General features: G+C 41.0%; 1 long non-coding RNA gene across 1 annotated transcript in view; it reads left to right on the top strand.

Annotated features, from left to right (window-relative positions):
- The first annotated feature begins 4,197 nt into the window (after positions 1-4,197).
- The window catches only part of LOC122557490 (uncharacterized), a 119,826-nt gene continuing 97,904 nt past the window's right edge, over positions 4,198-26,119 (top strand). The window contains exon 1 of the long non-coding RNA XR_006313853.2: positions 4,198-4,304. This is a non-coding gene — a long non-coding RNA (uncharacterized LOC122557490). The remainder of the gene's footprint in view (positions 4,305-26,119) is intronic.

Raw genomic sequence — 26,119 nt, 5'->3', positions numbered from 1 at the left:
GCATACACACACGCAAACACACACTTTCTCATGTGCACTCACACTCATACACTCACACTCACAGTCACACTCTCGTTCTCGCTCATGGACACATACACACACATAAGGCTATGGGGTGAATTTGCATTTGCATTTACAGAATTATATTTGCAGGTACATGCTATTTTGCTCAAAAAATACACAACCTGCATGCAGTCAATGGAGACAGTCAATCCATGTAATATTTTATAAATTCCTACTTTGGAAATTGAACCAGTCTGACTCAAGATTGGGATACAGACAGACTCTAACCTCACACCTTTTGATGCATTATTTGAGCTGAGATGTCACCTTTTTTATAAGACCCTAAGTTGTCTCGAGAATGTGACTTAAAAGAAGTTCTTGGATTTACAAATTAATGAACCATAACCTGCAACCCATTCTGAAAGATGAAAGACTTAACAGCAATCTAGGTTTGTTCAATATATCATTTCAGTTGCATGACACTAATCTTTTGCTATAAATTGTGTCTTCTGATCCTGTTCCACAGCTACCTGATGAAGGAGCAGCGGTCCAAAAGCTCGTGCTTCCAAATAAACCAGTTGGACTATAACCTGGTGTTGTGTGATTTTGAACTTTGTCCACCCCAGTCCAACATCAGCACCTCCACATCGTGATTATATAACTAAAAGCTTTGACGTTCATCTTACACCTATCCATGCAATAGAATGTTAGGCCACTGACACACATATTGGCTTTGACCCCTGTGACCCCTGTTCTTGTGTATTTTCAAAGGAAGAAAATGCAAATGTCTTTCACCCAGACTGCGGTCTTTTGCCTTTTGCCATCATGTTTGCAAACTGAGTTATCCCCAGGAGATTACAAATCAACTTGTAGTGCGTTTTCTCCTTTTGAAGCATCTTCATTGACACTTGTAGGTGTGATATTCCAGAGTGTCTCTTTTTAGGCAGCCACTAAATGTCCAGTCAACTTTGGCTTTAACTTTTAAAAAAACACACATTGTAATTAAGGTTCGATATGTTATTAGGTGATTCAGAATTATGATCCGTGGCCATGACACTGGTGTCACTAAAGAATTGAAAGAGACAAGTTTTATATTACTTGAAGAATATTTTATAGCATTGAGAAATTGCCATGGAGTTGAGCATGCGATTGAATTTAATGTTGGTGTAATTGTTTTGACAATGTTAGTGGTCCTGGTATTTAACTTTAGAAAAGCCTGCATGTCACTGGGATTCTGGTTTTGATTTCTTTGCGTAAATAGACTTTCTTTTGAAATCAAAATGAGATGTGCTATTTTTTCCTGTTAACTCTCAACTCTGGAAATCAGTATCACCGGCTAAAACTGGGATGCTAATTTTCTCGAATAATATGTATTCTTGGCGTCACTAGCTCTAGATGGATGAAACATGACAAGTTCAGTTTGGACAAACCCTCACCCACTCATCTTTGCTTCCAGGAAGAAATATTTCTCCAGCTGAAAGTGATTAGTGTCTATCCTATGTTCAATCTCTCCATATGGTTTGTCAGTGGTCAATAGGGAACTGAAAGGAGGGGAGGGGGAAGGAAGAGGGTTAAAGGAATGGAGCTAAACCTTATTTACTGAAGGCCAAATCTTAATATGAAGCAGCAGGAATTAATATTCATTAAGGACATCAAAAATGGATTGTATACCAATTGTTTGTTTGAAAACTATTTTAAAGGATGAGAGAAAAAGTAAAAAGGCAAAATAGAACAGATATTATTTATAATTGTTTCTTCAGAAGTGATATAGTAACTAGACTTTAGCTCAGATGCACATTGTCCAGGGTAGGGGGTTGGGAGCGGCTGTTTCAGGATTGAGAAAGAAACCCTGAAGAAGAGGTTCTCTTGAATATCATGCAGCCTGTAACTGTCAGATGGGGATGCCAAAGAGAGTGGATAGGCATGGCGAGGTGGGAGATGGGGCCTATGGAAGACATTGTTAAATGGGTGGGAGTTTGAATCACTGTGCAGATCTCGAACATGAGTAGAGACCAAACCTGGTTTGAGTGGGGTGGAGTCCAATGGCAGGCAGGGAGTCCAAAAGTAATGTGGACAGTCGAGTCACTGGAGCAGACAGATTGGGAGGTTGGAGATGGTAGTAGTTGTTGGGTAGTTTGTGCCTGGAAGATTCAGTCCTTCTCTTCCTGCCCACAAACAGTGGTACAATACCAGTTATCTCATTGATTCAGCCCTTCTTGTCTCTTTTCATCTTTTGGGTTTTCCAAGGCCTGGGAAATCCAGTGGCATGAGTTAACAATGAAGACATGCAACTTTCTTCCATGATTATATTGGTCATTGATAACTCAACCTCCTTCTAGAAATTCAGAAGCGAGTGGATTCAAAGTAGGATTGGGTCCTGGGTCAGTTTTATTTTTACACAACTTCAGCCTAACTCCCAACTCATCTGAAGGTATTGAGTTAAGCTGTTGAGCACAATATATTCAACTTGGTATGATTACTGTTTGCAATGGTTATGTAAACTTAGGCTTAAAAGTTGATCAAAACGATATTTAGGTAATTTCTGTTCAGATGCTTCGACTGATACAAATTTATCAAACAGATCAGTTTGGAGCTGAACTCTTGTAATGACACATGGGGCTGTTCAACACTTTTGGGTACACTATTGGGGCACTACCTCTGTGCTTTCAACTTCTCCTAGTTAGCACCAGTACATTACTTAACAACAATAACTTACATTCAAATAACACCTTTGCCATAATAAGACCTCTCAAACATTTCACAGGTATGTAATCAGAGAAACCATGATGCTGTGCCAAGGAGACATTGAGACACATAACCAAATACTTGATTAAAAAAGATAGATTTTAAGCGGTCTTTTTAAGGGAGCAGGGCTAAATGGAAAGGTTTGAGGCCAGCTGTGGGGGTGAATTCCAAAGCTTAATGGCTGAAGGCCTAGTGACCAGCAGCAGAGAAAATAATATTCAATGAGTCTCAAATCAGTGCTTTAAGTGGAAAATATTAATTGACAAGTTTAACAGTGGTGCTTAGACTCCCACCTAAGGTCATATTATGCAGATTTCTCGACGGTATAGGACCTTTACTTGCAAGAAAGCATAGCACTTACCCCAGCTGACCTTAGAGTTTTGCATTTAGTTGGGGCCTTCAGCTAACAAAGCAAGTTTCTGTTCTCCCACTGTTCAATAATGCAAGGGGTACCTGCGCCTAATAAGCTGCACTGAGCATACTCTACTGCATCATTGAAGAGATCTGGGAGAGAAATTGCCAGGATCTTTAGTGGCACATTGGGTTAACCACTCCAAGCTACCATTGAATCTGATGGGGCAGGTTGAGCAGGGAAACCGGTTATAAGATCTGAACTCTAGCCTGCTGGAAGGTTTGCTTACTTTTGAAACCTTGTGGTAGTTGAAATGACAAGTGTTCATCTGATTTAACATTAGTTGGAGTTAACATAAAATAGCCAGTTATCTTACAAATCTGATAATTTGATTTAACTTGAATTCAAAGGCTGCATGACTTGGACCCAGACAACCTGACTACAGTCTTCTTGCCTACAGAAACAATGAGCTTCTCTTCGAGATAACAATGACTGCATCTAATTTTTCAATTTCATATACTTTTACTAAAGATACACAAAAAAATAGAATACAAAGTCCCAATTTGTGGCAGTTTAATCTCATTAAGATCTGTTGTGTCTCTTTTTGTTAAGAGAATTCAAACTTCATTTCAGTAAACTGGTCTTGTTTTGAAACTGATCTCTTCCTTTAAATATTTCTAATTTATATAAATCTACAGTCAACAGTCTCTTTAAGCTCCATCTGTCCAGTATCTGTAGATCTCTTTGAAATATATCTCTTTTTTTACAACATCATACTGTACCACACAATTATGTGACATTCACAAACTTTGAAATTCTATTTACCAGAACTTCCATCAAGGTTATTAATAAATATTATGAACAGCAGGGGTCTAAGGACTGATCCCTAGGGAACTGTACTGGTGACAGCTGTTCAATTAGAACTCTTACCAATGATAACTACTCTCTGTTTCCTATCATTCAGTCAATTCATTGTCCAGTTGACAACTTCCTCTTTGATCCCATGGGCTTTCACTTTAACATTTAATGTTTTCAGAGGATTCTAATCCAAAACCAACTGCTGTGCATTTGACAGAAGGAGAAATTCCAGCTCAACAATCAGTCTTCCCTATATTTAAGTGTATCTGTCAACTTTAGAACTCCCTCTTCATCTATCCAGAAGTCACCCTATCAGAACATCCAGCTCTTTCTTAAGTGATTTCAGGTATTGCTTTCACTTTCCAATATATAAATCCATTCTTTGTGTGAAGAAATACTTCCTGAGACCAGTCCTAAATTTGCTTCATTAGTTTAAAGTTGTATTCCCTTGGCTGCATGTCCAAAGTTTACTTGAAGTGGTGTCATATTTATCTTTTCTCTGCTAGTGCCTGTTTTCTGCACTTCAATAAAATTAGCTCTCAGTTGCCTTTTCAAGATTGAAGTTTCTCCAGTTCTTTTATTCCTCTTATTCCAGTCTTCTACCATGAGAAATTAATCCTAATCCACCCTTCCCTCAAGATTTTATGCCTTTAGAGTCTAGAGTTGAAAATCGTATTTAAGCTGTGAGAACCATACAATTTGTGCACATCTACTTTGCCCACAGAGTTCAATGCTCTATTTGTTTTGATGATTGCTGTTTCACAGTGATTGAACTTGTTGACAGCTGTGTACTGAAATGTGCAGATGTTTTAACTTTACCCCTAGCCGTGTCAACCTTCATGCAACTCATATCATCTGATTTTTATCTTGCTTTCTGTCGTACCATACACTATAATAAACATAATTTTTTTTATCCTCAGGAACTAATAGCGATAAAGGCTGAGGTTTGTGACTGTCATTGTGAGGGAGGCAAAGCTACATTGGAGGCTTCAGAACATGAGAAATAAAATAAGAATTTTCATTATAGGAAATTGACAAAATAAGCATAGCCAATTACAAGCCCATGAGTTGATGTTAATGCTAGGTAAAATGATTGGACACAAAAACAGAAATTGCTAGGAAATCTCAGCAGGTCTGGCAACATGTGTGGGAAGAAATCAGAGTTAACGTTTCATGTCCAGTCACCCTTGCTCAGGACCTGTTCTGAAGAAGGGTTGCTGGACCCAAAATATTAACTCTGATTTCTCTCCACAGATACTGTCAGACCTGCTGAATTTCTCCAGCAATTTCTGTTCCTTGTTTCAGATTTCCAGCATCCACAGTTCTTTTGGTTTTGTAAAATAATTGGACAGATTGTGAGGAATAACATTCGGGATTACCTGTATGATTTAACCTCTTGCAAACGGCAGCTATAAAGAGATGATGATTTCACTTGCTCGATTTCCTTGAAGTTTTTGAAGATTGACAGTTTAAATGAATTGTGGTAAATCCTAATTGTAGCTTTTTCAGCAGGAGTGACTAGCCTTCTGAAACACTTTTGACAATGTTTTGAAAAATTAGTACTTAATCTTTAAATAGTCAGTCTGGATGAGCTTGACACAGTTTTGTTGGAAAGCACCTGATGTGTGAGGAGTGATATCAGAGCGGGTGAAGATGTAAGAAGAATAGCATGTATCAAAGATTAGTATTCTGACTGCTGTTCTTCCTATTGTTCATTTAACAGCCTAGATTCAGAAGTTCATTGCAAATAGGTCAAATGCATGACTGAAACAGGTGGTTGCCTCATTAAATGAGGCAACGTACAATATTTGCAAAACACACTTGAATGCTTCACTCAATAAAAGTCAGTTGATAAAAAGAACAGATTTTAGACAGATAAGTCCAGAATTATTTTTGTGGAGGCATGAGAAGCAGGAATGAACCCCAAAAATAATGTTGCTTATCACAGCACATACCTTCCTCTCCCTTGACAGCATTCTGCTTGATGTCACCTTCTCTTGGGATGGGTAACCAATAATAGCCTCGTGACTACTCAATGAAATAATTTTTAAAAAGTTTCGCTCCCACCTCAGAGTATGTTCCTGCTACTTCAGCTTGGCTTCAGACAGTCCAGATATGTGCAAGCCTGGAGTAGTCAAGCTGCAATTGATGGCCCATTTGGCATACACACAATGTTACATAAACCTGCAACAGACTTTGCAGTAAGGAAGTAGCAGTAGAAGGTCAGGAAGAGGAAAGGAGATGGAGTTTTTTTTCTGATAGATTATGATTGTGATGGTAGCAAGAGCCTTTGGATCAAGATCCCATCCCTTTGTCTAACTCTTCAATATCACTGTCTATGTTCCTTGTTTTCTAACTTTCACTCCCCAGCTCAGGTATGTCAACCTGAAAAGACATAGGTAGTTTACGTCAGCAGATAAGGCTGGATGACCTATAAAGCATGATGGATCCAGAGGATTATGGAATGTTTGAGAATGTCTCCGTTTTCTAATGGAGACAGTGAAGAGGTTTACCCCTTATTTAGGAGTCATGGGACTCTGATCACATGGGAAAAAGTCTCGATGAAGATGATCAAGAAACATCACTTGCCCTCAGGCTGTGAGACTCATGGTCAGCTCTGTTCAGATTTTAAAAAATCTTTTGTCATGTCATTTTATCCCAATACCAAGGAGTTTATGTTTGTAACAGACTGATCAAGGAGAAGGCAAGGTTAAGAATTGTTTACAGGCTTAGGCTTTCTGAGAAAAATGTTTATTTCATATTAAAACTAAGCATTATTTTACAGTACATGGTAATGTGAGGTATGCCAAGCTCGAACCAAGTGGTGCTGTGAACTGAAATATTGAGGTCACAACCTCTAAGGAGTCAAAGGCCAACCCCCTTATCCTTAGCATGTAGATCTTCTCCCCTCTTCCACCAGTCACCAAGCTGTTGCAACAGTTTTCAAGCCTCAAGATGGGATTACAATGTGAACTAGTTTGGGAATGCTGCTCTAATCTCACTGCTATATTATTTAAAGTCTATTCCTAACTCAGTTTAAGTTGGCGAACTTCACATACTTCCTCTTTGTTTCCTTCTTATCTCAAGCTAACCTAACTAACTCAGTTCACAGTGTGCAAATTATGCACAGTGGAGAACAGCTTCATGACATCATCACAAGGTTGCTCAAGTGTCCTAAAACCTGGAGACAACAGAAGTACTATCCTGTCCAGTTGACGTTATATCCTGTGTTAAAAAAAAAGATTGTGCAGAAATGGAACTCCCCACTGAGTTAAAACTAAGTGCATCTCAGCTTGTGGCATACTAAGTTATATTAACCAGGACATTGTTAGTTTTGATTCCTGGTCTGGTAAAGTTCTATAATTACAAATTAGGCAATGACAGGTAAGCAATAATTGGCTGTAATGGTTTGAGAATAGGGAAGAAACTTGTTTTAAAAAAAAACTTGTCGTCACTTCTGATTGTTAAGAGGTGAGTTTGCTGAAAAATGCATAAATTTGGACATAGTATTGAGCAGATTAGTCTCCGTTGTAAAGCCTGGAATGATTAAGTGCTCTGTTAATAACCACTATCACACTATGCACATAATGAACCATCACAGTACTCTGGGCTGTGAAATGCCCATATGAATGTATTTGAGATGAATCAGTCACTGCAGGTGAGGATCAAACTGGAAAAAGCATTGACTGTAGCTGGAACAGCTGAGTGAAGAGAACTTTATATTTATGCCTGACGAAGGGTCTGATATAGAATAGAAACTTCTCAAAGTATGAATTTATTTCTTAAATGCCATCTACGATGCCAAATGTTCATATCACCTTTGACTTAATGCGGTAAAAATATTTAGAAATTTAATTAACTTTCAGTCTTCTGAAGTTTGATTTGTAACACTCGCATTGTAGTGTCTGTAAAGATAGTAGTCGCTACATGACATAATAACAGAAATATGTCAGAATCCATGAGAAAGTCTGGAATGCTGGCCTTCCACTTCACTGGAAAGGGCATGCATCATCCCTTTGCTCAGTCCCATGTTGACCTCAGACTGAGTTGTCTTTTCTGAATAAGCAGGATTCTATTCCGCTCTCCTCTGTCTGTTTTCCTGTGCGTGCTTCTTTTGCAGCCTCTCGGGACCAGGTCTGTCTGCTATCATCCCAGGATGAGAAGCTTCTGGTTGCCATTAGCATCTTCCCAATTATGATACATGGCATAAAGCTCACAAGGTATAATAGGGTATTGAAAAATGACTGAGCAGTGGGAAATGTGGGAGCACTTTCAATGGTTTGTTCTGCCAAAGTGAAAGTCTAAGAGATATCTATTAACCTTCTCTCTGCTGTGAGCACATTTAGTTATAAGTTTCCACTGAGGAATGGGTGAACAACCTATGCACAGAGCTAATAGAAATTACAATGTTACAGGCATCAATATATTGCTTTACTCATTGTGTCTGTGCCTTTTTCTGCTCGCACTATGACCTTTACTGAAACACAGCTGTCATATTGACAAATTAGCTGTGAGTTCATTTATTGATTACCATTTGTTTTAATGACTAATTTTCTGAGTTTCACAAAAAAGTGAGGTTTTTTAGCCAGCCATCAGGATTGAGAACTTGTCAACAAGTCCCTGAAATTGAGTTAGCAAATATGACATGAAGGTGATATCAACAAACCCCAAATTCTCCATGTTCTCTGGTTGTCACTGATTTTCTTGGCATGAATTGTAGATTTTAAGAAAACATTGGCAGTGCTTTACAGTGGTAGATTTATTATTGACCTAAATTTCGGAACAATTTATCTGAATTTACTAACCGGGTTTACTAACCGGGCGGCACGGTGGCACAGTGGTTAGCACTGCTGCCTCACAGCGCCAGAGACCCGGGTTCAATTTGCGACTCAGGCGACTGACTGTGTGGAGTTTGCACATTCTCCCCGTGTCTGCGTGGGTTTCCACCGGGTGCTCTGGTTTCCTCCCACAGTCTAAAGATGTGCAAGACAGGTGAATTAGCCATGCTAAATTGCCCATAGTGTTAGGTAAAGGGGTAAATGTAGGGGTATGGGTGGGTTGCGCTTCGGCGGGTCGGTGTGGACTTGTTGGGCCGAAGGGCCTGTTTCCACACTGTAAGTAATCTAATCTAATCTAAATTATGTTGTCAAAAATAGAAATTAATGATGCACATTTAGACGATTAAGGTCAAGTTAGGCACAGGTCCATTACCTGACTAGAGCCCCCAAGTACCACAGAAATTATTATTTTTTAACTTTTAAAATATGTTTTTTTGAAGAAGTCTGCCACGGCTAAAAATAAAATCATTGATGTCAAGTTGCTGTCTGCAAAGGTCTGAATGGACCTTTGGAATGTCACACATGTAGAGTGTCAGGGATATTTGAAACAGAGAAAGAAACAAACCAGGAAGGGACAACAAAAGAAGGTTGTCTATCTACCCCTCTCAACCAAGAGCCACCTCTTACAAAATTTTGGTGTTTTGGCCTTCCAGGAATATACAGAAAAGGAACTAAAAATTAACTGTAATATTGGTCTGTGTGTCTGAGTGGCCTGGGTTAGAGTGGTGCTGGAAAAGCACAGCAGGTCAGGCAGCATCTGAGGAGCAGGAAAATTGACGTTTCGGGCAAAGTCCTGAAGTTTCCTGATGAAGGGCTTTTGCCCGTAACATCGATTTTCCTGCTCCTCAGATGCTGCCTAACCTGCTGTGCTTTTCCAGCACCATTCAAATCTTGACTCTGATCTCCAACATCTGCAGTCCTCACTTTCACCCTGTCTGAGTGGCCTGGCATTCTAGTGGATGGACTTCTGTGTTGTGAAGGTCACAGCTTTGAGAACCACTATTCTATACTCCTGCAATGTAGGTAAAGGAAAAGGAAAAATGCTCTCTGACTGAATGCTGAAGACCAATGAGCCAGACAAAAGAAATAGGACAACATAAGACCTCTCTCTTTCAGTGCTGCCAGTCAGTCACTTCTAATAAGAATCAGGAGAAAAGAATCTTAATCAACCTACAAAGTCGACAATCTCAACACTGACTGCTAACTGCCAACGTCAGTGCTGCTGGAAACATCCACTGCAATAGCTGCAATGTTCAACTATCCATGCTTCATGAATAATTCAGAGGATTATTCCTTTCCTTTAGATGTTTGTCCTTTTGGACTTGCATGTTATTTCTACTCTGTGTATGAGAGTTGTACTTCTATTTCTTCTCACATTTAGTGATTAATAATTTTTCTCTTTTTATTAATTCAAGGGAGCCTAGTTAAATTGGCATCTTGTAAAAAGTAAGTTCAGTTGCATCTGGGAGTAAGATGTATCCACAGGGCAGCAATCCTTTTAAAATTAAATTTAAAATAAAGAGATTGAGTGAATAAAGAAGAGTAGCCAATATATCCCTCCTCATTCAAGAGTGTAAAAGTACGGGGTATCTTGCCTGGAACCACATGTTGTGCAACTTCGTTCAGGGACCGATTGTTGCAATAGTTCTTATTTTAAAGTTTACTTTCTATGTGGAGAATTTAGAATTAGAAGATATTGGTCCATATATTCCAATTAAAAAATGGTGAAGTTATGCATATGCACATGCTATCCAACTTTTAAGCATGGAACATTGAACAAGTAAGCTCAAGTGTTAAAAATAAATGCTGTTTGTGCAGATTCTTGGCTTTCAGCTTCAAGAAAATGCCATCTCACTATCCACCAAAATTTTGAAATATGTTAAATGGCGTGAGGTTGATCTGTTTTCAAGATGAACACAAACTGAACTCATTACAAAAAATTACTCTGTTCCAATGTTGGTACATCTATAATAACATCATTAATCTTAATTATTCTCAAAATTCTGTTCTTCTCATGTGGAACTTCAGAGGATTGTTGGGATCCACTATTTTAAGGAAGAGATATGACTAGAGTCTTAGAACATTTTAAAATAATTATTTATTTAGATTATCTCAAATGTTAGCTAAGAATGATGTCTAAGCTGTTCTACTCTGCAGAGTTCTCCATCACCATGTGATTGTGACATTATCATTGACTTAGATGGAAGGTGTGTGATTTATATAAACATGTATACATTTTTAACGTTATTTATCTTTGAGTTTGGACTTTTGAATTTTAACCTATTGGCATATGGAGTTTTCTGTATCTAGATGGGTTCAATGACTGATTTGTATGTAAGTGGTAACATGATCTTGCCTACAGAGGCCCAAGACAAAACAAACAAGGGTGACACAGTGGCTCAGTTGTTAGCACTACTGCCTCAAAGCACCAGGATCTTGGTTCAGTTCTAGCTTTATGCGACTGGGTGTGTGGAGTTTGCATGTTCTTCCCGTGTCTGCATGGGTTTCCGCTACAATTCAGAGCTGTGTAGGTTAAGAGGATTGGCTATGTTAAAAACTACACAATAGTGTCCAGGGAAGAGCAGTTTAGGTAGGTTAGCTTTGGTAAAAGCTTTGGTAAAAGCTGGCATTTTGTCAGTGTTAGATATTTCCCCTGATAGAAGGCCTCAAAGCAGCAAGGACAGCAGGTTGAGGATTATTGTCATTTCCTTTCTGGATGTTGATAATCCATAGAGGTCCACAGGATGGCTCATCTTTCTGTTCACTGGAATTGGAAGCCCAGCTCATTAAAAAGATTTATTTCCAGTCCTTCAAGGTACAAATCAACATGGAGACAAAGTCTCTTTCCCATTGCAGCCGTAGAATTGGCTATCACAATTGGGAACACTCTGAAGCTTCTGAGCTGCGAGCCGTCTGATTGGGTCAGCAGCTCAGACAGACAGGCTGCAATCCTTAACTAGATTCAAGCATTCTTACCTCTGACCCTTTTGACAATTACTGTGGTTTTGTTGGCAGCTGCTTAATTGGCTGCTGCTGATAATATCTCGTCAACAGTTCTACTTCTCAGCCTAGCATACTAAACTGCCAGCATGTGTTTCTGCCCATTGACAGCTCTTTGTGGTCCTTTCCTCTTTGCTGATTGAGTCCAGAAATACATTAATAGACTCAATATGTTTGTACATACAGGACAAACATGCTTTCAGATGCTGTTCAAACAGGATGTTAGCATTCCAATATTCAAGAATTAAGACACTTTAGGGAGCAATATTACATTACTCCTTAAAGACAAATGTGGTAGATTTTGTATTGCAGAATCATAGAAAGTTCTTTTATATAAGAAGGCCATCCAGTTTGTGCTTTAGAAATAGGGATCCATTTAGTCTGACTGTCCTGCTTTATCACCATAGTCCTGTGATTTTCTTGCCTTCAATTCTCTTTTAAATCCATGCATTCCAAATAATAATAATTTTCTTGCAGAAAAACATTTCTCTGCATCTTACTTTTGACCCTTTTTTTTCTTGGCAATTACCATAATTTTTTTGTCCTCACTGCCTCACTCCTTTGTCAGTAGAAATATCTTTTCTTCATCGATTCTGTTAACATCCTTTATGATGTTGAACACCTCCATTAAATGCCCACTTCAATTGTTCGAGTGACAACAATCCAAATTTCTCCAGTCTCATCACCCATCTCCGGTACCATTGTAGTAAACATCCTGTTCAATTCCTCCAAAGCTTTGGTATCCTTCCTAAAATGTGTACAATATTACTATCACTGTTTTAACTTGGACAATCAGACATTACATGGAATTATTTCAGCACATACTCTCAATGAAGCTTCTTCCATATGCTGAGAATATATATTACAGGTGCTAAGGGCTTCAACGTCATAGACCATTGTTGATGTGAGAAAAAGATGAATTACTACACTTTGCTAAGATATCATTGAGTTTTGTCAGCACATAAAATATAGCACAACACTGTATAGTATCCTTTCACAGTTTGCTCAAAAATAACCTTTGCAACATATCTGCTATGCTCATTACATTGCCACGGCCATCACAGTGATGACTGCGCTTAATTGTTTTTGCCTCTGGCTTCTTTCAGACAGCATTAGGAGGTTTGTGCTGCAACTCTTAGCTGGTTGCTCAACCGCAGGGCATGCCACTAAAGTTTTGTTCCTTTGCTTAGCTGAGTTCATTACCTTGCTTGTCTATGAAAAGTACAAATATCAGAAGGCTGCGTATTCTTCTAAATGACAGGACTCAACGAAGCTCAAAGGGCAAAACAATCGATGGAACTTGGTGATATCAGCTCCCTCTATCAATGGAGAATCATACATCAGTAGAAAGGAGATATATTCATAGAACAACATGGAAGTTACAATGGGAAACAGGCTTTTCAACCCAACTAGTCCATACTAATGCTAATCTGACACACAAGCAGCTGTCTTAATCCCACGTGGCTACACAGTTCTCATATGCCTTCATCCCTCTTCCCTTCAGTCAGAAATCTCTCCCATTCTGAAATCCTATTCTTAAGTGTATTCTTAGTCTCTGCTTTCATCAGTAACTCCAGTAACACAGTCTCACAACTCTCTTTTTAAAATGTTTCTGCTCCTCTCTCTGTTTTCAGGTTCTTACCTTTTAATCTTAAAGCAAAAATAATTTTATGTCAGAAGCAAGGAAGCAGCAGTAGTTCTGACCACACATCTGGGGCAGTATTGCAAAGGAAAACTAAGACCTTTATATCGGCTGATAGAAAGTATCAACAAAATAGCACAAATTCACAAGCTAGCTTGCATTAAAATCAGGAAAATTGTGTGAGGCAGATGTAGGCTAACCTATGCCAATAGAGTAATTTGGAGGAAAGTGAAAATCCCAGTGTGTTATTTTCCTGGAGGCTGAAAACCTAGTATAGAATTGAAGTTTTCCCATGTGAGTTAGCCATTGAGTATCCAGCAAAAGCAAACATTCAGCAACTCTGGATCAGCTCCCTTACAGTCTGTTTAGTCATGTTCCTCATGACATTTTTAATTTAAACAATCTGACGCACCAATATTTTTATAAACGTTTTTCAACATAAAGCAGGTACAGTATAAGAATAAATGATACTTCCTTCCCCATTAATTTCCATCTGTAATCCCTGAGAAACATTTCTGGTCATTCTGAACTTTGCCTGGACTCCTCCAGGGGATTTCATTGAAGACTCTGTGGACATTTATGTTGAGAGGAGCAGATGTTAGTAACTTCAAAACCCTGTTGTGTTTTCTACACCCTTCCAGAAAGTTATTGCTGATTTGGTATTTTAACAGCAGAATATGTTGGACTGCAGCCAACTTTAATACAATTAGGAAAGGACTATTTTTCTTTTAAGAATAGACATGGAATTAGGGATGTAGGGAATGGAGTTTATTTCGCTCCAGTTTATGAAAACTTGCACTTACTTGGCATATTTAACATGGTATAATATCCCAAAGCAATTCACAATAGTATTAACAAACAGAAATTGACACCAGGGGCAGGTGGGGGTGTTTCTGTGAGTGCACAAGGTGTGAAAGTCCTGGAAATTGACATTAGGTCAATTACAGCTTTCTTCAGGATAGGTTGTGAGTCCACTATGGAACCTAAGCTGGTGGGAAAATAACTGAACTGATTTAAAAGGTGATAAGAGACAATTATCTCTGAATTTCTTCTTTCCCATTAGCACATGGCTCTGTCTGCACCTCCCTGGGCTCAATGAGGTGAGTGCACAGCTGGGAGAGCTTCTTCAATGAAACTGAAAAACTGAAGATTTTTTTTTTAAAAAAAGGAAAACTAGGAAGAAGGCTGTTATGTCACAGTGGTAATGTCCATATCTCTGGGCCAGATGTCATGGATTCAAGGCCAACTTGCCACACACTATTGCAATATCAGAAATAGTGAAGACCTGGAAAGACTTTGATCAGTTAGACTGAAGAGCTCCAGTCATGGCCATGGAGAAAGTGCTGTTGAAAACACTTCTGCCCTCAGAGAATGTTTTCACTGCTTTGACAAGTGATTGCTACTTTCTCAGAAGGCTCTTCACCTGTCAGCACCTCATTCACTTTAAGGGGCACTAACCTCCTGCCAGCCTTTGCTATGGTATGGAGGGGAAGGATGCAGCTTCTGCAGCTCCACCTTCAATCTCCAAGTGGTAAGAGCAAGCAGCTTCATAGCCAAAGGCAGCATCATTGGATAAGGTTCCCCAATTCATTCTGGTTGCAGACCGGAAACCCTACAATGATGATGTCTTGGGCGAGGAGGTGTGACCTGGCTCCCCTTTATTCACCCACTCCCTTGGTTGTTCCCAGACCCAAAAGGAGCCAATTTAAGCAGGCTTTCTTGAATTAACGAAAGGAGTGAGTTTATTAATTGCTGCATGAGATCAAGCACCATCACAACACATGCAAACACTGATTAGAAATAATAGGTGAGTCCAAAAAAGGTAAAAGTTTTTTTTTAAAACAAGGTTATATAGACCAATCTGTCAATTGTTTGTGAAGAGCAGATAGTTAAATCTTGCTGCTGTTGCAGTGGATGTTTCTAGCATCACTGATGTTGGTAGCTGAACATTTTGCTTTTCACAATCCTTAGTTTTGCAGATTGGTTGCGATTCTGTAGTTCTGTTTCTTTTTGACCATGATTGAACTCCAGTATTCAGAGTGACATAGAGTCCTTTGTCCTGTTTGCTTTTGTCTGATTCACTCTCTGAGTGTTGCACAGGGTCTTCCTTTACCTTCAATACAGGGGTGAGTTAGGGATAATTCTTTGACTAGGGCCTTCACAGCATGCTAATGAGTCAAACCCAGACTGGAACACATGAAATGTTCAGTCTCACTAGCCCCCTCCAGTAGAGGTGAAACTGGCTTTTTAACCATATCATTGTGCAGTCTTCAAAGGGAAAACACACAAAATATATCTGCAGTATGGGGCATAATCTGTAGTGAGTGGCATGTTGTTTACCAGGGCACTCAATGTCTTTGTAGTCATGAGAGATTACAGTCCAGTGTATTTTGACTTGCTTCTTTCCCCCTCTTTGAAGAGCTGTTGTTTGCTGTTCCCTTCACATCTGTAGGTATGATATTTCATGGGCCTTTCTCATCAGAGAGGTTAAAGAAGAATTAAATACATAAAATAACAACACATTTTCATTCTTTTAGCCTCAGTCAACGTCATCCTTTCAGTTTTAGCCAGGTCACTTTAAGTTCTGGACAAAGTTTAAAAAAAATCATACAACACCAGGTTATAGTCCAACCGTCTAATACCTGGTGTTGTGTGATTTTTTAACTTTGTTCACTCCAGTCCAACACCGGCACTTCCACTTTTAAGTTCTGGACATGGTGTCTGCAATTATATTTGAGTTCCAATAGTGAGGGTGATTTTCAGTTAGATGGTGGAACAAAGAAGCTCCAATGGAATAATCTGGCATTCTGGGGTCTTGACGTTTCTGCAAAAGTCAATGTTTATGGTCAATATTAACTGTGGTCTCCTTGTATCCATATCAGACATATATCTCAAAGTATCTGAGAACTATTAAAATTTGGAGCTACAAACACAGGCCCATTTGTTAAAATGACCATCATCTTTTCAAATACATTTTGGCTTTCTCCAGTAGTAGGTTTGTCAGTGATGCAAATACTGAACTGAAGGTTTGGAATGAGTTTCTGGTAAAATGTGCACATTCCCAAGAACCTCATAAATTTCCAACTTTTGTGTAAATAGGGAAATGTGCTGCAGTTCCTACCTTTTGTAGCCTTTTCTTGACCAACTGCCAGTCCTGGATACTTGTATCCAGGATCAAAGTCCTTATATACAAATATACTTGGAAACAAGTCCTTGCACTTGGACCTTAACAAATTTACTCTTTTGAAGGATTGACCACTAGGTCAGCTAGCTGCATTTTCCAGTACAGGGCTTCTCATTGCTGCAAGTATATTTCCCAGCTTTCACTCTATTAAGATGTTTACTGAACAATTAGATAATTTGGTCACTGTTAGGTCACTGGTTCATTAACCTTCGAGTTTGAATGGCAGGACTTGACACTGGTATAACCTGCTGAAATTATACGGTGGCGATTTCATTTGTGTAGACAGTCAAGGGAACCTGGCAGTACTCCTTGCGTACATCTATCTTGGTAATATAAGTAGCTCGATCTATCCTACCTCTCCAAACTTCCAGTCAGGGTATTTGGTAGCAGTCTGCTTTGGGCAATGACCTTTTGGTCATCAATACAGAGCCTTGTGGATTTGTCTGATTTGGGTATGAGCACAACTAGGGAGCTCCAGCCACTGCAAGAGTGGACATTGGACAATGGAAAATGAGTTTGGAGAAGTAGTAATGGGGAAAAGAAATGGTGGAGGAACTGAATAAGTACTGATAGAGAGTCTATCTCCATTCCGCTGCCTCCACCATGTGTCCTGCGCTGGCTCACTAACGACATCAGTGCTGCTGCCGCCCCTCCTCCACCACCTCATTGCCGTCAATGCCAGATGTAGGAGTTGCTACTTTTTAGGCGCCATCTCTTAGCCACTGGGCCCATGTCACTGACACCACCAATGTCAGGTCTCATGCATTGATGCCGCAACCAGGAATCCCTCGCTCTGCTGCTGCCTTGATGGCACCAGAAGCCCCTGCGCTGGGCCTACTGCAGCCAGAGGTCCCTGGGTCCACTACCAAGTCAGGCTATAGCAGCAACCTCGTCAAGAGTCCTGCTGCAGCCACCCTCCTCTGAGATGTTGCCTTGCCAGCGCTGCCATCTTGAAAAGTCCTCTGCTACTGTTGCCTTCAATTACTGAAGGAGTTTTGTTGTTGCCACCAGCCCCAAATGCCAGGAGGATGTCCTTGCTGCTGCCTCTAAACGCTGGACGAGCCACCATTCCGCGTAAAACCCATTCTTGCTGCTGCCAATTACTCCACCACAAAAGGCTTTAAAGAAAAGAAAAAAGTAAAGAAAAACCACCAAAAGTAAAAAGAAGTAAAGTAGAAGTGAAAAGAGAAAAAAGAAAGGGAGCAAATGAGCCCCAGGCTGAAGAGCCTGCATATAGCCCTGCTATCTCACTGCCATTTTTAATACCGTTTTGTTTTAATTTCTTCAGCCAGAGTGTGGTGAATCTGTGGAATTTATTGCTGCAGAAGGTAGTAGATGTCAAATCATTTCAGTGTATTTGAGATAGAGATAGATGGGTCCTTAATTAGGAAGGAGATCAAAGGTTTCAGGGAAAGGCAGGAGAATGGGGTTGAGAAAGGTGTCAGCCATGATCAAATGGTGGAACAGACTTGATGGGCTGAATAGCCTAATTCTGTTCCTATATCTTATAGCCCTATTACCTATGGTTTCTCTTTCTACCACCCTTATAGGAAATGAGTTCCGAGTTCTAACACCTTTGGGTGAAAAAGATTTTCCTTAAATTTTCTCTAAACTTTCCACCCCTAGTGTTCAATCTATAGCCCCAGTCATTGATTCCTCCATTGAGGCTAAATGTTTCTTCATGTATAACCTACCAATGCCACTATAATTTTATATATCTAAATATGTCCCCTCGCAATCTCCTCCTCTGCTATACGAAAACCACATCCGTCTGTCCAATCTCTCGATATCTGAAACTCTGTTTCAGTCAGGTCCTCTTGCTGAAGGTCCTGTCTGCTTTCTTTCTTTTTTCTTGGTTACTCTGTGAAGGGCTTTATGGGTTCACCGTGTGTTAGTTAGAGCACTAACATGGCATGTACTTGCTGGACATTTCCAGCCTGAGCAAGTATGTCTGTGTTTTTTAATTTATTGCTGTTTGGGAGATATTCCATTGTTCTTGGTCCACTTCACAAGAGAGTCTCTCTTGGAACTCTGATACATAGTCTAACATGGAATCCTCCTCCTTCTGGTCTGAAAACATCTCCTTGAGTTGTTTCAGAGGCCCTTGCACTTGGTGTCCATAAACTAATTCAGATCAAGTAAAATTGGATTCCTGAAGAAGGGCTTATGCCCGAAACGTCGATTCTCCTCTTCCTTGGATGCTGCCTGACCTGCTGTACTTTTCCAGCAACACATTTTCATCTCATTGGATGAGTCAATTATAACATTTAAAAGGAATCTGAATGCATATATGAATAAGAAGAGTTTAGAGAGATATGGGCCAAATACTGGCAATTGGGACTAGATTTATTTAGGGTATCTGGATGAGTTGGACTGAAGTTTACATGCTGTACAACTCTATGACCCAGTGATTCTTTCATGGCTAACAGAGGAAGATCTAATATTTTATGCCTATCATGTGGATACCCATGGTAATATGCCTTAATCTTTGTTTTTCGCATCTATTGTACGATTGTGGCATCACCTGTGACTGTGTGATGTTCTGAAGATTACTGCAAGGTTGCAAGGAGTGTGAAGAGAAGGAAAAGCTACCAACTGTGAAGGGTAACTGAGGCATGGGTAGAAAATGGCAATAGGCTGAAGATGAACGTGAATGTAAGCTTTTTAAATGGGAATATGAGATGATTGCAGAAAGGTAAATGAGTTAAGTTGCAAATTCTGTTAACTTGAGTCCTGGGCAGAAAAATGCTGGGTAGGTCAAAGTGTAAGGCCTGTCATGTGAAAATATTATGCAAATCAGCTGTAACACTATGCTTAGGTTGTAGACCTTTTTTCTGTACTGCCTACAGACCTAAGGGGACCACCTTCCCATTGCTGTCTTCTTAAACCATATCTTCTTGGTTGCAGGGGTAAGCCTCTCACTCCTGTTCTTGTGGAGTTGCAGTCCTTCAGCAGGACCTTCTGAGAAGTGAGAAATTGGGCCTGGTCAGGGTGGCTATTTCTGTTGTTGCTGTAGCCTCAGAAATCCAATGGTGATGATTCCGTGAAGACCACACAGGTGGTCCCTGTAAATAGAAAGACACCTTTTGACAGAATGACTGTCTTGATTTGAGTGGTGCTGCGAAAGCACAGCAGGTCAGGCAGCATCTGAGGAGCAGGAAAATCGACGTTTTGGTCAAAAGCCCTTCATCAGGAATTTTCCTGCTCCTCAGATACTTCTGGACCTGCTGTGCTTTTCCAGCACCACTCTAATATAGCCTCTGATCTCCAGCACCAGCAGTCCTCACTTTTGCCTAGAATGACTGCCTTGTAATGGTCACCCTAATTCCTGGGAAACCTGAAAGCAGGACAATAATTATTTTGCTCTGGGAAAGAGCAATGGCTAGGTATGCAATTTAATTGTTTGGGTTTCTGACTTGATCATGACTCTGTCAGGGTTTTGGTCAAGATCATTCTGCCTACTATGCATCGGAAAAGATTAGGATAAGTAGATTGTTTGTTGTAAAGTGTGTCTTGAAAGGACTGGAGAGAGCTGCAGAAATAGAAAGCTTTAGGCAAGAAACTCCAGAATTTCGAGTCTTGATAGTTGAAGGTACGATTGTTAATGATGGGGTAATGAAAATTGAGGATGCACAAAATCACTGCTGGTTTAATGAAAGTTTTTCTCTGGTTGGGGAGGAGAAGATTGTTGGTGGCAGTCCAAAAGCCACCTACTTGTTGTCCTCACCTCCCTATAGGTGCCAGCCTATTCAGCCCCTGGAGACCCAACCAACCAGAATCAAATCTAAAATGGGAAAAATGTGAGACACTGACTCTCACTAAAATATTCAAGTAAATCCTGCCTCCTTAGGAACAGATTGGTCACATCCCAATCTCTGTTCAAAGCAGAAGTAAGCAGGCAAGTTAAATCTGGGTTTCAGATAGATCCCTCTTAACCCATGTCTTTGGAATTTAAAATTCACCCATTGACTATCTACTCTTGAAGAAACATTTCTGCAGCATTTAGGATGCAACACAAGAAATCATCAAAAGACTGGGATTAATGCATGGCCTGTGCAGTTCTGTTTATTTTGCTTGTTAGCTCTGCTCAGGGAGTACATTGAGCTGAAAGATGTGCTCCTTCCTGTACTGATAATGTTCAGTTATAAATAGGATTAGTCCATGTAGTCAAACCTTTCCTTTCAAGGCAACTCTCTTTCAAGGCATGCCAGATTATTTTGTCTGCCTGTTACTTCCATTGTCTCTAGCCATGAGAAGGGTGGAGCACAGATGAGTTTAATATTTCCAACAGGATGGGAAAGTAATATTGAGTTGAACAGAATCTAACTAAAATAAGCATACGTTCCCGAGAGGAATATCCATTTAAAGTAAGCTTGACAGTTCCAAATCGCAGGCACTCTAACAAGTCAACTTTTTCCAACAAGAGGTATTCAGTTTTAATAAAATTTTAATCTGATATCCATATCTGTATTCCTGCCATTATATATGAGATTCTGCTTGAAGTTATACTTCCTCAATATGACATGATTTCAAGATTATACCTTCTAAATATTAACAGCATTAATGTTGCGTGGTATCATCAGTACTTTATGCTGAATCCACTTGACACTGCAGTTCAGTTAATATTCCATATTACACGAAAGAAATAGCAGGAATAAGAAACAACAGTTTACCCCTTCGGCTCTGCTACTTTGATGTTACACATGGCCCAGATTGGGCCAGTTTGTTGTGGGAGTGAGTGTAACTGCCGTAGGTCTAGTGTGAAACAGAATAACACAGACAATGTCATGGAATTGTGTGCAATCCTTTCATATGTGGCTTTCTCCAGCAAACCAGATCAAACTAAAGCAGCAACTCCAGTCAAAGGCCAATTTAAAATTGTAGAATTGGAAAATTAGAAGTTACTCTAGTCAGTTTTGAGAAGATTTGTAGCTCACGTTGAGGTTCTGGATGTAGGTTTGCTCGCTGAGCTGGAAAGTTCATTTTCAGACGTTTCATCACCCTAATAGGCAACAGCTTCAGTGAGCCTCTGGACGAAGCTTTGTTTGGAGGATCACTGAAGATGTTACTTAGTATGGTGACGAAACGTCTGAAAATGAACCTTGCAGCTCAGCGAGCAAACCTACATATGGAAGTTATTCTGTCCGAAGTGAAATCGTTGGCTTAAGTAGCAACTGTTGACGGAAGATTTGTTCGGTGCTCCTGTGGAATACATTGCTTTCAGTTCTGATGTTCATATTATCACTACTGCTGTCAAAACTGTAACAGTTGGTTTGTCAACTTCATGTAGTAAGCCAATTGCTTCCAGCAGGAAAGCTGGGAAGTTATTTTCAGTTGGAATTGGTCATTTGTAAATGTGACTTTGAGTTGGATTAATCTTGAATGACATTGGCACTGGTTTTCTGCCAGGCTATTTTTCGGAAGCTTACTGCCAGGAATTGAATAGAATGAATGGCAATCCTTCAAATCTATCATTAAACATGATGAGCAGATAAGGGCTTGGCAACAAAGCAGCGCAAAAGTGAAAAGTGTTTGCTGGAGTTCAAAATCTTTCATTGTGAGTACTGACATCTTCTCCTTCAGTAATTTCAAACATATACCTTCAGGATAACTTCAGAGCATCAAAATTCTGCAGATATTAGGGGTTGCACAATGGCTAAGTGGTTAACACTGTTGCCTCACAGTACCAGGGATCCAGGTTTGATTCCAGTACTGGGTGACTGTCTGTGTGGAGTTTGCATGATCCCCCTGTGGGTTTCTGCTGTGTGCTCCTGTTTCCTTCCATCGTCCAAGGATGTGCAATTTCGGTGGATTGAACATTGGAGATTGCCCTGTAGTGTTCAGAGATGTGCAGGCAAGAAGGGTTAACTATCATAAATATGGGGTTATGGGGATAAGGTAGGAGACTCAATGGGCCAAATGGCCTCTATCTAAACTGTAAGGATTGTTTGAATTAACATTTGGAGATGTTTTGCTGAGGGACAAATTAAGGCATCTGATTGTTTATGTTACATCGTGATTTGGAGATGCCTGTCTATCTCATACACTGCAGGCAAGGATGCCCTGAGGCATGGTACATTGGCAAGACCGAGCAGAGGCTACGGCAACAGATCAATGGGTACCGCACAACAATCACCAGGCAGGAGTGTTCCCTCCCATTCGGAGAACACTTTAGCGGTCCGAGACATTCGACCTTGGACCTTTGAGTGACCATCCTCCAAGGCGGACTTCGGGACAGGCAACAATGCAAAGTGGCTGAGCAGAGTTCGGTACCCATGGGGATGGCCTCAACCGGAACCTTGAATTCATGTTGCACTACAGGTGACCACACTGCACTACACACACACACAGACACAGAAACACACACATACAGACCCATATACACACGCAGACCCTCTCTCATATACAAGCTCTCTCTCATATGCTCACACATAAACTTCCACACTCACACGCTCACGTGCACCCTCTTACAGATTTATACCCTTTACACTCACATTCACACACATGCATACACTCTCTCACAGACACTCGTAACAACTCCCCAACCAACACACGCACATACACACACATATATAAGTTTGTGGGGTGAATTTGAACTTGTAAAATTACATTTTATTTTGCTCAAAAACTGCATGAATCCATGTAAGATTCTGTAAATCCGTTTTTTAGATTAGAATCAGTCTGACCATTGGGGCACAGACACCTCACACGTTCAATGCATTATCTGGGCCGACATGACACCAATTGTTAAATTTCACTTGAGAATGTAACTTTTAAAAAGTTCTGCAATTTACATATGAAAGAACTGAAACCAACATGTTCATTATAAAAGATGAGAGACTTAACAAACAATGCAGCTCTTTTTCAATATATAATTTCAGTTACATCACACTGTACACTTTTGCTATAAATTCTGTGTCTTACGATCTTATACTCCACAGCCACCTGGTGAAGGAACAGCAGCTCTGAAAGCTAGTGCTTCTAAATAAACCTGTTGGACTATAACCTGGTGTTGTGTGATTTTAAACATGTTACATCATGGTCTGGAGCAAATCCTTATTTTCATGATCAACTGAATGTTGGAAATGTTGCGAAGGTGTCAATTATTACACTTCTGAACTATAGACGTGGTCCTTAAAGAGCTATCCATTCAGCTTGTCATCTTGCACAAATGACCCTAAATCAGTCTGAATGGAATCTAAATAAATAAATTGAGTAAGTCTGGAAAATTGGAAGCTGTCTGCTTTCTTCTGATTTGATGTCATAGGAATTGCAGGTTGGGTTTCAGAAGTCTGCCAGGAGTGGGAATGAAGGCAGGTAGGCTAGTTCTGGCCAGCATTCCAGTTTGCCAAAATCTTCCTACCTCTATATAGTTAAGTTAGGTAGCCTGAGGCCTAGCTGCCTGCATGTGGCAGATAGCTTGTTAATACATTAACGAGAAATGATTAGAGGCCGACTGGGATCTTCCCGTTGGTCTTTGAGCAGCCGATGGCATCTGGTACATTACACAGACTTCCTAACCTGTGGTGGAGAAAGCAAATGTCAGTTTGCAACATGTCCCCCAGCAGCTTCATGTCTACATGCCACATCTTTAGCTCCAGGCTCCCCTGTGTGAGGTTCCCTCTTCACAATAGTGCTAAAAATGTGTTGCTGGAAAAGCGCAGCAGGTCAGGCAGCATCCAAGGAGCAGGAGAATCGACGTTTCGGTCATGAGCCCTTCTTCAGGAATGAGGAGAGTGTGCCAAGCAGGCTAAGATAAAAGGTAGGGAGGAAGGACTTGGGGGAGGGGCGTTGGAAATGTGATAGGTGGAAGGAGGTTAAGGTGAGGGTGATAAGCTGAGGGTGATAGGCCGGAGTGGGGGTGGGGGTGGAGATGTCAGGAAGAAGATTGCAAGTTAGGAAGGTGGTGCTAAGTTCGAGGGTTGGGACTGAAACAAGGTGGGGGGAGGAGAAATGAGGAAACTGGAGAAATCTGAGTTCATCCCTTGTGGTTGGAGGGTTCCCAGGCGGAAGATGAGGCGCTCTTCCTCCAGCCGTCATGTTGCTATGGGTCTGGCAATGGAGGAGTCCAAAGACCTGCATGTCCTTGGTGGAGTGGGACGGGGAGTTGACGTGTTGAGCCACGGGATGGTTAGGTTGGTTGGTGTGGGTGTCCCAGAGGTGTTCTCTGAAACGATCCTCAAGTAGGCGGTTTGTGTCCCCAATATAGAGGAGGCCACATCGGGTGCAGCGGGTCTTTCCTTGAAGAAGCTCTCTTCACAATAGTGGTCTGGCTGATATGACCTTTTTTTCAAGATTGTAGAAAATATTGAGAGGGTGTCTCCATCCAGAAGTATTGTCTCTCTCCTTTACTGGCATCAGATGGCTGCAGCTCCTTCAGTACTGGAAGGCCTTATACCGGTCTTCAAGGTTTTGGAGCCCTTTGCAAGGATGTTTTATGGATGGATAAGCACCAGGCTCATGGATTGGACTAGGCTGGGGAGAAGGTAGCTAAGAGTGCATTAGGTGGATGGAGGTAAAGGTGATAGGTTGGACAGGAGGGTGGAGCAGATAGGTGGGAAGGAAGATTGGCAAGTAGGACAGGTCATGAGGATGGTGCTGAGTTGGCAGGTTGGACCTGGGTAGGTGAGGGGAGGGGAATGAGGAAACTGTTGAAATCCACATTGATACCCTGGGGTTAAGGTGTTCCGAGGCAGAAGATGAAGTGTTCTTCCTCCAGGCGTCGGGTGGGTGAGGGAGCAGGATGAAGTGTTCTTCCTCCAGGCGTCGGGTGGTGAGGGAGTAGCGGTGGAGGAGGACCAGGGCCTTCATGTTCTTGGCAGAGTGGGAGGGGGAGTTGAAATGTTTGGCCACAGGGCGGTGGGGTTGATTGGTGCGGGTGTCCCTGAGATGTTCCCTAAAGTGCTCTGCAAGAAGGCGTCCAGTCTCCCCAGAGACTGCATTGGGAGCAACGGATACAATAAATGACATTTGTGGAAGTGCAGGTGAAACTTTGATGGATGTAGAAGGCATCTTTAGGGCCTTGGATGGAGGTGAGGGGGGGGATGTGGGCGCAGGTTTTGCAATTCCTGCACTGGCAGGGGAAGATGCCAGGAGGGGAGGGTGGGTTGTTGGGGCGCGTGGACCTGACCAGGTAGTCATGGAAGGAATGGTCTTTGCAGAAAGCAGATAAGGGTGGGGAGGGGCATATAGCCCTGGTGGTGGAGTCCGTTTGTAGGTGGTAGAAATGTCGGCGGATGATGCAGTTTATACGAAGGTTGGTAGGGTGGAAGGTGAGGACCAGGTGGGTTCTGTCCTTGTTGCGGTTGGAGGGGTGGGGTTTGAGAGGGGAGGTGCATGAAGAGGATGAGATGCATTGGAGGCCATCTTCAACCATGTGGGAGGGGATATTATGGTCTTTAAAGAAGGAGGCCATCTGGTGTGTTCTGTGGTGTAACTGGTCCTCCTGGGAGCAGATACGGCGAAGGCAGAGGAATTGGGAATACAGCCCCAACAGG

Source organism: Chiloscyllium plagiosum, unplaced genomic scaffold, assembly GCF_037043375.1.
Source record: "Chiloscyllium plagiosum isolate Xiang-an unplaced genomic scaffold, Cpla_swu_hap1 HiC_scaffold_11, whole genome shotgun sequence".
In the NCBI taxonomy this organism is placed as follows: domain Eukaryota; kingdom Metazoa; phylum Chordata; class Chondrichthyes; order Orectolobiformes; family Hemiscylliidae; genus Chiloscyllium; species Chiloscyllium plagiosum.
This window is presented reverse-complemented; position numbering and strand designations above follow the sequence as displayed.